Below are 13,579 nucleotides of genomic sequence, written 5' to 3' on the forward strand. Positions count from 1 at the left end.
AGGAAGGAAGGAAGGAAGGAAGGAAGGAAGGAAGGAAGGAAGGAAGGAAGGAAGGAAGGAAGGAAGGAAGGAAGGAAGGAAGGAAGGAAGGAAGGAAGGAAGGAAGAAAGAAAGAAAGAAAGAAAGAAAGAAAAGAAAGAAAGAAAGAAAGAAAGAAAGAAAGAAAGAAAGAAAGAAAGAAAGAAAGAAAGAAAGAAAGAAAGAAAGAAAGAAAGAAAGAAAGAAAGAAAGAAAGAAAGAAAGAAAGAAAGAAAGAAAGAAAGAGAGAAAGAGAGAAAGAGAGAAAGAAAGAGAGAAAGAGAGGAAGGAAGGAAGGAAGGAAGGAAGGAAGGAAGGAAGGAAGGAAGGAAGGAAGGAAGGAAGGAAGGAAGGAAGGAAGGAAGGAAGGAAGGAAGGAAGGAAGGAAGGAAGGAAGGAAGGGAAAAAAAGAAAGAAAGGAAGGAAGAAAGGAAGAAAAAGAAATTGCAAGCACTGCCAGGAATAAAATAATCCTATCCCAAATCTCTTCAGCACTGTTTTCCTTTCAACAATGAAGCTTTGAAACTTCCAGACAAGAGCAAACAAAGAAACATTTTCATTTTATTAGTTTTAAGATGAAGAGCAGGAAGTCATCAGCCTATTTCTGCCCTATTATATAGAAACAAGCTTTCTGCACCTGTCCTCACTGAAAAGGGAGGTGTTCTTTTTGTTCTGTTTTTTAGTGATACAGGTACAGCTTCCCTGAGCACATTGGGATCCACTTTGTAACTCTAATATCAGCCATCTTCTAATGACCACAGCACAATATTTTCTGGATGAAGTATACACGTATGCTTTTGCTTTCTGATTCTAGTGGAGGATAATTCTTCTTCTTTTTCTTTTCTTTTCTTTTTTTTTTTTTTTAATTTCTATATTTGGGCAAACTGCTATCTCACCAGAAGCTTTGTTGTTCTTATAGGCAAGTTTACACAGCATAAGAAAATGTTTTAAACATATTAGAAGGAAATCAGTTATAATGTTTTGTGACAGTTTTTGAAATATACACACATATCCTCCCAAACACATGGCTAACTTGGGGCAAAAAAATACATATGTTACTGATTCTGGTTAAGTTATTGTCTGTTTGAAGGATCTATTTCCCAACCTAGCACATACCTCCCAAATAAACACGAACATAGGTTCTCACCACAAAATTTCAAAATATTAACATCTTGGAAGCTAAACTATGGAGCCAGCAAATTCACCTCCAGTTTATATTATACAACTGTGTAACTAATAAGTGAAGACAGAAAAATGAGCTCCATTCCTGATTAATGAAGCAACTGAGAATAATTCTGCAAAAGCAGCATCACCAAATTTATCCATCTCTCATTTAAGCTGACTGGTTTCCGAGGGAAAGCAGTAATTTCCAGTCTGCTGTTTCCACTAGCCACCTCAGATGTCACCCCCTAGGCTGTCCTTGCCAGGTACCCTGTTGCAGTGCCCAGGGAGCATCCTGATCACGGCAGTGTGTGCTTGGCCCTGCTGCTGGCACCGCCAGATACCTACCTCAGCCCCAGGCTCCAGGGGTCTCCCTGATGTGCAGGTACCTTATGTTGCTGATATTCTGAAATTTCTGTTTACTTGCAAACCTGAAATGCTGATTTAGACCTTAATGGAAATATAAGGGTGTGGTGTTTTGTTTTGTTTTCTGAAGAAAACAGAAATTAATTGAAAATATATTTATGTCAACACCATAATTGTATTTTGTTAACATGTAGCATAGTTTGCACAAGTAACTGAAAGTGATTCCCAGGAGAAGAAAACCTTCTTTAGCCCTAATTACTGCTGAGAAAATTGTACATCAAAAACAACACAGGATTCCACATTTCCTGTAGTAAGCCAGTAGCACTATGCCAGTGATCCTACGTTGTGGAAGAAGGTGTCATATATAGTTACCCCTCAAAGGCTTCATATATCAAATATTGACTAGTAAAATGCTTTACCTGTCAAGTGTGCAGTCCTTTTAATATTGCTGGACTTACATTTGCAGCTTGAGGAGAAAGCCATCCGAGCAGAGGTATAAGAGACAGTATGTCTTTAAACAGAGATGCAAAGAAAGAAAGAAAAACAGGTCCTTCCAAGTAGCACGCAAACTACATTCTTTGACAGAAGAATAGAAAAAAAAGAAAAAATACAAATTGAAAGAGAAATATTTGATCACACAATAAATTGGAATGGGAGGAGGATACCTCATTCAAACAAAAAGGATAATTTTCTTGGAGAACGAGGTTCAGGGTCAATTTAAAAGAAAATCCAGAATAGTGGGCAAAACCCTGGTATCTAAATATTGGCTTGGTACATGGGGTATTATTCTTAAGCAAGAAAATTCTTTTGGCACTCATTTGTAACACCTGGAATAAAACAATGTGTTTTGCTGGCAGAAAGGTCCTTGCTTGCCCTTATGCAAAGCACATGCAAGTTTGCTTGCCTGAGCAGTGGGACAGGGTGCGTCATATAGCCACACTGAACCCAGTCATATACTGAATTTTAGCAGGGTTTAGCTTAGCCCACTGGAGAGATTAAGAGAGGGTTCATGCCTGGCTGCCCGAATTATGAGGTTCAATCTGTGTGCATAGTTCTGCGTAGAAATATTCGCAGATACTCCAGAGATCTACCCAAATCCCCTGTATTAAATCTGTGGAATGTCTTTGACTCTACAGTGAATTATTCAACAAATCTTTTTCCTTTGCCAAAATATTCCCTTTACTTTTATTCTGTTTTTTTCACCCATGTGATCCACAATTACATTTGTCCCAAATACTTACATCACCTAGTCTTTTCCTTTAAACGCCCAGGAGAAACATTTTGAATGTTATTTACAAATTTCTACCAGCTGTTACCTGAACCTAAAAGTGTTTCCAGCATGTCCAGGTGAAACCCCCCCTTCTCTCTGGGCCCAGCAGCCAGCATCCCCCTGGGGCTGTTATTCATGGTGCTTAGTTCCGCATGTTTGTGCACAGCAATGTTCCTGTGGTGCTACATGGCAATCCTTTGGAAGGAGAAGCTGAACAGTGACAGGGCAGGCAGGCAGAGCTGGACAGAAAAGCTGGGCATTGCTCTGAGAGGCTGAGCTGCTACTCTGGGGCAAGTGTGAGCCATGAGAGCTTCATACCCCTCCATTCAGACCACTGGTGCAAGTTTTGGCAGATTTGAGAGGAATTTTTCATCTCCACCCTGAAAGAGGCAGCAATTTTTATCCATGCAGAGATCACATTGTGTTCCTCATCCAAATACACATTATGTAGAAATCTCTCAAGCAGATTAACAATTATGTTTTAATGTCTTGGATTAACAACCTGAAAAACAAGTGTTATACAAATACATTTCTGAAATTAGCATATGTGTAACTCTGCAAATTTACAAGACTTATATAAACCAAGTCAACAACATAAATCAGAAAAATATTTTGATGTCATTCATGCTGTCAGTAATGTCCAATCCCATTTTGAGAAGATATCGGCATATAAAATGGATCTGTCAGAGTGTATCGACAAATGAAAATCTCATGTAATTGAATATCTCTGTTTGGACTACTGTTCTGTTTGCTCTTATCAGGACTAATTTATCAGTTCATATCAAAGATGTCTTCAGCCCATTTGGAATAATGTCCTGTCTTTTGTTATCTGCATAAGCACATTTGGTATCTTGCAATACTCTAAGATGAGAGAAGTGTTTTACTACTGTACATCGCCAATAATTCATCTGTTTGCAGCAAAAGTGTGGCAATGAAATTACCCAGCCAAAACAACTCTTCTAAGTATACTTCACTGGAGATTTTGTATGGTGAAAAACAAAATCAATAACTTACAGAGCAAGAAAATGCTTAACAGTGGTCAGCACCATCTCTTGCTATTCAGTGATAAAGTGTACGACAGGACATAATAATTTTCTCTAAAGGGGGTAAAGTTAAGGACAGCTTCTGGGTGTACTCACAAGCTCCAGAAATCGTTGTTTGTTGTTTGTTGTTTTTGTTTTTGTTTTCTTTTTCATTTATTTTTGGGAAGAATGTGGAGAGGAAATGTCAGCACTGGGATAACTTCCATTACTCTTTGCTTCCTTCTTTAGGATCTCCTCAAGGTTATCCCCAGAGCCAGTGTGAATCTTTAGGATCTTTTGGACTTTTCCAGTGTTTACAATTATGTATCATAGAATCACAGAACTACAGAATAGTTTGGGTTGGAAGGGACTTTAAAGACCACCCAATTCCAGCCCCCTGCGATGGGCAGGGACACCTCCCACCAGACCAGGTTGCCCAAAGTCCCATCCAACCTGGCCTTGAACACCTCCAGGGATGGGCATCCACAGCTTCTCTGGGCAGCCTGTGCCAGGGCCTCACCACCCTCATCATAAATAATTTCTTCCTTCTTACTGATCCAAACCTATCCTCTTTTAGTTTAAAGCCACAACCCCTTTTTCTGTCCCTACACTCCATGACAAAGAGTGTCCCTCAAGCTTTCCTGTAGCCCCCTTTATGTACTGGAAGGCCACTGTAAGGTACCCCTGGAGATTTATCTTCTCCAGGCTGAATGTCCCAGCTCTCTCAGCCTGTCTGCATAGGGGAGGTGCTTCAGCCCTCTGGTCATCCTGTTGCCTTCGTCTGGACTCTCTTCAATGGGTCCATGTCCTTCCTGTGCTGGGAGCCCCAGAGCTCAACACAATACTCCAGATGAGGTCTCACATGAGCAGAGTAGAGGGGGAGAATCACATCCTTTGACCTTCTGGTCTTTCTTCTTTTTATGCAGAATATTTCAAACCTCTTTATTTATGTATCACTGGGAGAGTTTGGAAAGATTAACATCACCAAGTTGAGAGACCTTCAAGTAGTCACAGGTTAAAACTTCAAAGAGACCAAAGAACTGCTGAAGGATGGAAAGAAGAAAAAAAAATTAAGAAATCAGGAATAACTTCTTGGTCCTTCAGTCAAGTAAAGCTGTGAGATAGATAGCCAAGGGAAAAAAATGGAAACTCCACTGACTAGGAAAACTTTTTTTTTTTTTTTTTAAAAAAAAAAGGACAAAGAAAATACAAGTAAATTAAATCCAATCTATGAGTTGGTTATTTGGTTGATCCCCTATATCTACATCTTTATATCTACATCTGTACTTTAGGTCAGGCTAGGTCTACATGCAGAAAGTTCTGCTGATATACTCAAGTCCATGCAGCAAAAGGGCAACTTCTTCTTTGTTGCAGGAAGCACGGTCGAAAGCACGACACACAGTAGAGTCAGATCATGCTCCATTTTATTGCCCGAATAGCCTAACTTTTATAGAGAACTTAACAGGGGTGGACAGTGTTTCACACAAGATTATTGGTCAAAAGCACTCAGACAAACAACTGCAAGAAAACAACCCCACCTGCAAGAAAACAACCCCCTTGTGATTAGCAGTCACATAGACCTTGTCCTTGAAGCCAGCTACTGGTAACAATATTTTTCTGAGTTCCTCAATTGGGCGATGTGGGAACACTGTCATGGGAACTTCTCATAGTTGCCCTGGTAGCTTGGTTTGCTCAGCTACAGCAAGCCATGGGATTTTTGCTGTTTCAAGAAATCCCTCAACACTTCTTGACATCACAATGCCAGGAAAAAAAAAATAAAATAAAATAAATAAATTATTGTGGACAGTTGTTCCAAAAGAAAATATTTTTATATAATTTGGGGGCAGAGAAATTAGGCCAACAGTTAGCATCTCCTAAATACATGATCTAGGTAGTGAGGCTATGCCAGCATAGCTACATGAGTGTCTAAAGAAAATATTTTGAATATAAGTTTCACTTTCTATTTCTCAGCCCTAAGGGATAGCTGGCCCATGAATAGGACCCACAAGACTATAGATGGACTTACCAGACATAGATGTACAGTGTCCTACTGTATATTGGTTAACACAGTGAAAAATATGCTTTGTTTTATACAGTCCTGTAATTCTTCTTCAGCAGAGCTACAGCTCAGTTTTTGCACCTGAATGAATGTCAAGCCCTGGCATTTTAGCATAATCATTTCTATCCAGTGGTGATTCTAGCAAGCTTGATAAATGTATGCATATATTACACATAAGCAATGAAAAACTAGCTGAAGCTTATGAACACAGTGATGAATTTATAATCTAAATCCAAGCTACAGTGTATTAGTGTAACAAGAGTTCATAATTCTTTCTGCAGGCTAAGGAATGTCAATAGGCTGCTTCATAAAATAATGAATGTTTGTAGTCATAATTTCATGGGTTGACTGCAATTTAATAGCCTATATTTCCAATATAAGTTCATGAAGGATATCAGTAGTAAAGAGGTTCCTATGAAATATGGTCTGTCAAAATTACTATTAAGCTGTAGTTGGTGTGTTTGTTGCAGTTTTTTTTGCATGCTATTACTGTTTATGTGATGATCCAGTTTCATAAAACTTTATTTGCCAATTAAAAGTCAGACATCTGCAATGGTTTTACTGCATATTCTTATCAATCAATTAGAAGGTGGCATGACTCTGGGTTGCACCAGTTTTATGCCTGTCCAATACAAATTGCTTCTGAGGGGCTTTTGATTTATGCAACGTGAATCTAAACACATGCACTTTGCATTCTTTCCCTCTGTCTCCCTCTGAGAATTTGTGGTGTTGGAAGGTGTCACATTCACTACCGAAGGGATTAATTTCCTAGTTATTCAGCAGAGACAAAGCAAGCAACAGCATCCTACACACAGACCTGCCAATGTGCTCAGTCTTGACCCGCCTCCAGGGCAGAGTGGATAATGCATTCCCTATGCTGCTGACTCCTTAGTAAGAGCACAGAGCAGAGCGAAAATCAGTGCTATTAGCACTCTTCCACTAAGAAACAGACCTCAGAACTTGTGATTTGAACTGGTGATCTAAAGACTTTGTATGCTTTTATCAAACCTTTGAGATAACCAGGTTCAGCATTTAAAATGTATGATCGTTTTATGTTCACTAAGTCTAGGACACACCAAATTCACTGATATATTCATGGATTTCTTTTTCAGCAACAAAGCTGGCCAGGGCAGTTCTTGTTGCCCACTGCCACTCCCTCTCTCCATCCCACTCCCTCCATTGTGTGTCAACAACTGTGCAGTGAACCAAGTTAAAAAATAGAGTGCCATGAAAGAATTAAAGGAGAGAAGAAAAGTGAGAGTTACGTATACCAGTGCTGATGTCTAAAGAAAAATATGTGTAACCATGTTCTCGGTTCATCACGTGCCAGTTCTGATGAAGCTGTTCCTAAGTATTTATATATTAACTATACTGCATAGTAGAGAAATTATTTTTACATTCTGAAGCTTGCAGGATAACTCCATACAATGAAATAACAAATTATTCTGCAACTGCTCTAAACTTATCCTCTATATGAAAACAACAAAGGTGAACAATAAACTAATTAAAGTGGTAGTGAGGAGGATGAAGCAACGTACAAGAAGGAGAGCAGGAGACTGACCTGAGTCTTGACTCAACTCTTTGTGCAAATCAATTACAAGTGTTTCAGGTTTTTTTGTATTATAAAGAAAAAAAGTAATAATAACCTTTCATTCTTAAGAAGCTCTGAGCTTTGGAGGAGATGAAAAGAGTTACAAAAAAAAGTGCGAATTACTGTGCTTACTCATTTATATTAAGAAAACGTCAGTTTTTCATTAAATATTTTGCTTTTTTCAGAAGAATGAGATCCATATCTTCATGTAACAGAACTTTTTCAGCCTATTCAGATGACCCAAGTGTGTGATTCATTTGCTGTGTGCAGCAGCATTAAGCTGTGCCACAGTTTTGTCTGTGCCTCCTGGTGAGATGGGCTATGATCTCAAAGACTGGCAGCCTAGGGCACGATTCAAGCTTGGATGGGAGATCTATATGAATGCATGTTATAGAGTCTTTTTGCTTCAGCAGGTGTCACATTTCTCTGAGTCAGTATTGAATTGAGACCTTAATTTGGCAGTAGAAAGCAGTGTGCTTTTGGAGGTGTCCTTTACCCAATAATAAAGTAATACCAGGAACCCAGCCACACAGGCATACTTCGTTTTCAGTGGTTGTGTTTTATCAGAGATACCTGTAGGGTTCATAACCCTTATTAGCTGCAAAGCAACATCTCATGGGTGTTTTCTTTCAGGGAAACTTCAAATATTACGAGGTCTTATCTTAACTATGCTATTTTATCTTAATCCTCTTGGAAAAATATACAGTTTCTACACATCCTGGATGTAACACTGGCACACCTGCTAATTCTTGCACAGTGTGCTTGGCCAGCCTGTTGCTCAGTGTTTCAGAGCTTTGCATCCAGTTTGTCTTGGTCTATTCCATCTTTTTTGCTGTTTCTCAACTCCATTCCTAGCAGCAAACCTTAGATTTTCTCCTCTTTAATCCACTTTGATGTAGCAGCACCCACTAATTGACTGAGCGTTCAGCAACGACTATCAGATAAAGTCCTGCTTTCAGGGCAGGTGCTGCCAGCTGACCAAAGCAGAATTATCTGTCGGGCCAGTCTAGAAGCGTGTATGGACTGTCCATTTCAGGCAGTCACACATTGTTTATATATACATATTTTAATTTACTATTCAGCATCCTCTAACATGATGAATAATAACAGTGCCAACAATAAAAATGAGCTGTACTTATTAGTTTTGGGACAAGAGGTAGAAAAATTGAGCAGATAACTCCTCCATACAAGTTACAAAGTACTGAAGATAGAATAACAGGAGGGGTAAAATGCTTTGAACCTACCCACTTTTTGACCTACCTATCCAGAAACTGGTCTTGACCCCAGTGCATCAGAATGGTCCCTGACCTGCTGATATCAGCCCCTCACAGCTGAGAGGAGTGCATCTACCCTTGCTGGTGACATCCTGGTAAGATGTGATCACTAGGCTGGTGACACAGAAACAGTCTTGCAGCAGGGTGGTAGCTCAGGGCCACCTGGAAGCCCAGCAGTGGAGTGAGATGCTCTGAGTGGATAAACAAGACATACAGGATTCACAAGCAGAGGGTTGTAAAGCAGCCCATATTTGACCTATAAATCTCTAATGCAATGTGTGTTTCAGTGGGAAAAAAAAAAAAAAAGTTATATAAATGTAATAGATTAACAGGTTTCATCTAGTGTTACTTGATTTCTCATTTTTCTGTTGTTTGTGTTGTAAAAGGTATTAGATGTGCTCAGTATGCTAACAAGAGTAATTAATGCCGACTTGTCATTTCCAGTGACTTGCTTTTGGCATACAAATGCGCATCCCGTTCCATGAGCTCTAGTAAGTGTATATGTTACTATTTCCTTATATAAAGCTTGTTTATCAGAGGAAATAATGCTTAGCTATTTAACACTTGCTGTGCCTGTTGTTCATCTTGCTAGTTTTTTTCATAGCAAGCCCAAAAGAGATCTGAAATCCAGTTTAGCAAAGGCTAAACAGCCACATAATATTTAGTTTCTGTTAAACCAGTGGTACTGACAATGTCTGTTTTGGTTGTGAGGCTGGTGAGGCTTTTGCAGAGACATCAGAAAAACAGCACTCCTCACTTTTCCTTCCGTAAGCTTGGGAAGTATTTATATGCTTATAAATACAGACGCTGACCAGGAGCCAAGGTTCCTGCTGGCTTCATTGAGATGGTTAAATGAATATTAACAAAACCAGCCATGACAGGGTTTTCTAAATTTTGTGAGACTTTACCTCTCACTTCTGAAGTTGGAGAGGGGATTTATGCTTGAGCTTTGAGCCCAGGGAAATTCCTTTTGGCTGTGTCAATATCACAGCGGATTTTGAACACAAGTAACAGCAGTGGGAATGTAAACAAACCTTTCAAAAGAATAAATGAATATAAATACATACAAAGGGATATTACCGGGCACCTTAGTTTCATGGAGAGCCAAAGTTCTCTATCATTTGCCGTCTGAAGTAGATTCTGAACTGAATCCAAATCTGAGAGGTTTCATCTTGTCCTCCCCCACGTCTGCTTTCCCATCTGAAATTCTGTGAAGTCACTAAGTCTCAGCTTCATTGAACCCAAGGCCATGTCCTGAACAGGCTTCAGACTCTGACTCCTTGCCCCAGAACAGCAGAGCTGTGAATACTGAATCCAAGTGTTAAAATCACCACCAAAGCTGGGAGCAAAGCAGGGTTTCTTTTATCAGCTGCAGGGCTCATGTATGGCAGCTTAAACTGATTACAGAAAGATGCCTTTTTTTTTTTTTCTGAAATTTAGATTTCAGTAGCTTTAAGGTGAAAGAATTGCATTGCACAAGTCAAGGAAACAGCTTGGTAATGATCCACAGAGCTGATCTTTGGATTAAGATTACAAGCTTTGTTAAGAAATTAGAAGGGTTAACAAGTTTCGGTTCAGCAGGGAAAAACAGGTATGAGTGAAAACCCCTTAATGAACCCTATGAACAGGAACTTTAAGTCTTCATAGGCCAAGTGACCAACTGAGCAAGGAGGCCGAGGTCCTCCTGTCCATGACTGAAACATGCGGGCTATGTTTAGCAGTTGTTAAGCGCAGTTGCAAGTTATGAAGCTAGTAAGACGATCCTCTCTGCCAAAGCTTTTGGACATGTTTTGGGCTAAAGACATTGCTGTCCTTAGAACAGAAGCCTGAGGCAATCTAACGGGGTTTTAAAAAATTGTTTGTAAGCACATACACATGCCACTTGGCGGACTTTTTCATTCTTGCTGACAGCAGGAACTTGTCGAATCAATATGATTCCAACATATCAGCCCACAGACTTGTGGGGTTTATATTTTCATTAGGAGTACATATGTGTGCTCCTTTGTCCTCTCCTCAGCCCATTTTTTTTTCACAGTAGGAATTCTCTCCGCATATTTGGCGTGGAGGCACATCAGCACTGTACCACCTCCGGCGAGCATCGAGAGGCTTTCCAACATAAAGCTGATGAATCTGCATGACTCGGAAAAATAACTGCAAGAGGGGAAGCGTAGTTCTGTTTCATTGTGTGGCTCGCTTTGGAGACCATTTCCCAGGCAGCTGTTTCCAAGAGGAAAAATCTTGCCCCATCTCTCCCGCTGCTGGAGGGCCTGTGCCAGGCTGCAGCCTCCTGCAGGGGCCTCGCCCACCAGGGCAGAGGGGTGGAAAGGGGTAATTACTCATTAGCACTTAGGGAAATGATGGTGGAATGCTTTGTAGCAGTTCTTTGCCTTGGGGATGTCCTCTAGCATTCCCTGCGCTGGAGGCCTAATTTATTGCTGCCCTCAGGGTAAGTATTTCTGCCACCAGAAAGATGTTTGCTCCCTGCAGCTCTCAGGAGAAAATAGAGAAGACAGGCACCAGCTTGGTCTTTAGCCAGTTTCTTCACGTGTCACCATACTCAACATGTGTTTCTCTGCTGAAACAATCCTTGGGTACTTCTGAGGGTTTCACTCAGTCATTTCCCCATGCTTTGCTGGGGTTTTTTGTTTGTGCTCTGGTGCTGCTGCTTCATTCCTTGTATTGTTTTCTGTGGGGAGTGGAAAAGGCATGTTGTCCTGCAAGCTAAAGGTGGCACAGGCTGTTTTCATCATCACATTAATGTAAACATAGACAGATAGACAGATAGAGGTTTTGTTATTCTGTTTCGAGCTGCAGGGAATTTTCCTAGTTTTGCTGCTGCCACAAAGCGTGCAGCTCTCTGAAATGGCTGTCTGCCTGTTCCAAGCTTGCTTTCAGAAGGAAACTGGCATTTAGCATTCATGACAGGATGAGACTTTAAAGGAAAAGGTATTTTTTATTCTCATTTTCACATACAGCTTTCTGTTTGTCTTCCCTCCCTAAAGCAAATGTTAAAATCAGACACCTGCAAGGCAAACATACCACTTCAGCTGCGTGACTGTTGCAATATGCTTCCAACACTTAATACAGACATTTTTCTGTTGACCACTTCACATGATGACTTAATAGAAAATAAATGATGGTCTTATTTGATTGAAATTTTTTCCCTCTCTCTCTGTCTCTCCGTTTCTTCTTTTATTTTATTTTTGCTTGCTTTTTTCTCTTAATAGGGAAAGAAGGATAAAAAAAGGGAAATAAAAATGGGTCAGAAAGTGATGAATGACATCTAATGAGTTGCATGGGAAAGTTAGGAAGTTCCAAAAATAAGGGTACTGAATTAGGATCACATGTGTTAAGAAGTAAGTGTAATGGAATTAAAGCAAGATGTAGTTTAAAGGTTCGTGTTCCTGGGGTCTAACAAAAATGAAATGCTAAGTGAAGCAAAAATTGAGAAAGTATCATCATAAGTTAATATTGGTTAATATTGGAAATATTGGAAAATATTGGAAAATATTGCAAAAGGAAAAGCTAGGGTGAGCTTCTCTGGACTGAGGTAAAGAAAGGAAGAAAGTGGTTTCTGAGTGTAGTATGCTGTCCACAGGAATGCAGGCAAATGGGGGTATGAAAAAGCTGCTACAATGATGCTAAGGCAGGAGGATTAAAAAAAATAAAATATAATAATAATAATAATAATAGAAAAAGCAGTATTCTACTTGCCTGTCTGTCACTGAGCGCATAGGCCCTCAATGATCTCTTGACAGCCCAGCTTCAACAACACTGTGAAAAGTGAAGGAGGAAAACAAGCCCAGGCTCTGAAAACACGTGAACTGCTCAGGGGGCACATACAAAACAAGGAATCGGATCTTTTGTGAGTGAGAAAAAGCCACATTAGTCAGGGAAGGGAATGACTTTGATTTATTTTGTTGCTAGCTGATAGTTCTGTTTAATCTGTGGTTAATGTAAAACCTTTGGACAATGTTTTCAATCCTAGGTGCTTAAACGAAGGCTGTTAAATCCATTTTCAGCACAGAAATAAAGGAGGACTGGTTTTCAAAGGCAATGGCTTCAGTGAGGTTTACTGGTGCTGTGTCAGCTCCCAGTCAGCTGCCAAAATATGGATTTAGTAGCCCAGATGCCAAGTCGTCAGCCAAGTATGAAAAGTTTGGCCGCAAAATCCGCTGTTGTAGCCTTGGTGCCCGAAAAGTTTAGAAAAAAAAAAAAAAAGGAAAAAAGAAAGAAAAAAAAAAACTTTGGAGAAAAACAACACAGTCCAACAACATTTCATTTGTTGTTTTCACCTGTTCAGAGTTTGTGGTGTTTGTGACCCTGGGAGGAAAATCCATGACAATTCCTAGGACAGCCTAGGAAGCACTTTGCTTCTCTTCTGTATATTCCTTTAAATATTCTTTTGTTTGTCTATCTACAAGCAAGGTACAAAGAGCTCAGAGAGTAAATTAAATGGTTATTTTGTTTCCTGAACTTCATTGTATTTGTGCTGCTCTGGAAAACTAACAGTCTTGTAGGTTTCCGTTCTAATCAGAAGGCAAAAATCTTTTATAATATTGAATCATTGACAATTTAGTGAAAAGATTAAAAACACACCAAGCAGAGGATATATAATTTAATTCGCCTGAGACAACTGCTATTAATTTATTCTATCCATTAAACTTTCACTTGTTAAAAACCTAGAATGCATCTATTTGTGAGAAAAATTAGATTATAACTCCTTCCTGACTCATGCAATTTTTCACATCAATGGCAAAACCCCAAGTTGCAGAAAAGTTTATGAAGCTCTTTTTATAGGTATTTCTAAGTTTCATC

At 39.6% G+C, this 13,579-nt stretch overlaps 1 long non-coding RNA gene across 1 annotated transcript; it reads right to left on the reverse strand.

Moving 5' to 3' along the window:
* Positions 1-307: 307 nt before the first annotated feature.
* Positions 308-12,627, reverse strand: LOC119715518 (uncharacterized). Its single transcript, XR_011803782.1, has 2 exons — positions 12,476-12,627; positions 308-4,880 (listed from the first exon to the last, which is right to left on the reverse strand). It is a non-coding gene; the product is annotated as an uncharacterized lncRNA (long non-coding RNA).
* Positions 12,628-13,579: the final 952 nt, after the last annotated feature.

This window comes from Anas platyrhynchos, chromosome 1 (assembly GCF_047663525.1).
Source record: "Anas platyrhynchos isolate ZD024472 breed Pekin duck chromosome 1, IASCAAS_PekinDuck_T2T, whole genome shotgun sequence".
NCBI classification, from domain to species: Eukaryota; Metazoa; Chordata; class Aves; order Anseriformes; family Anatidae; genus Anas; species Anas platyrhynchos.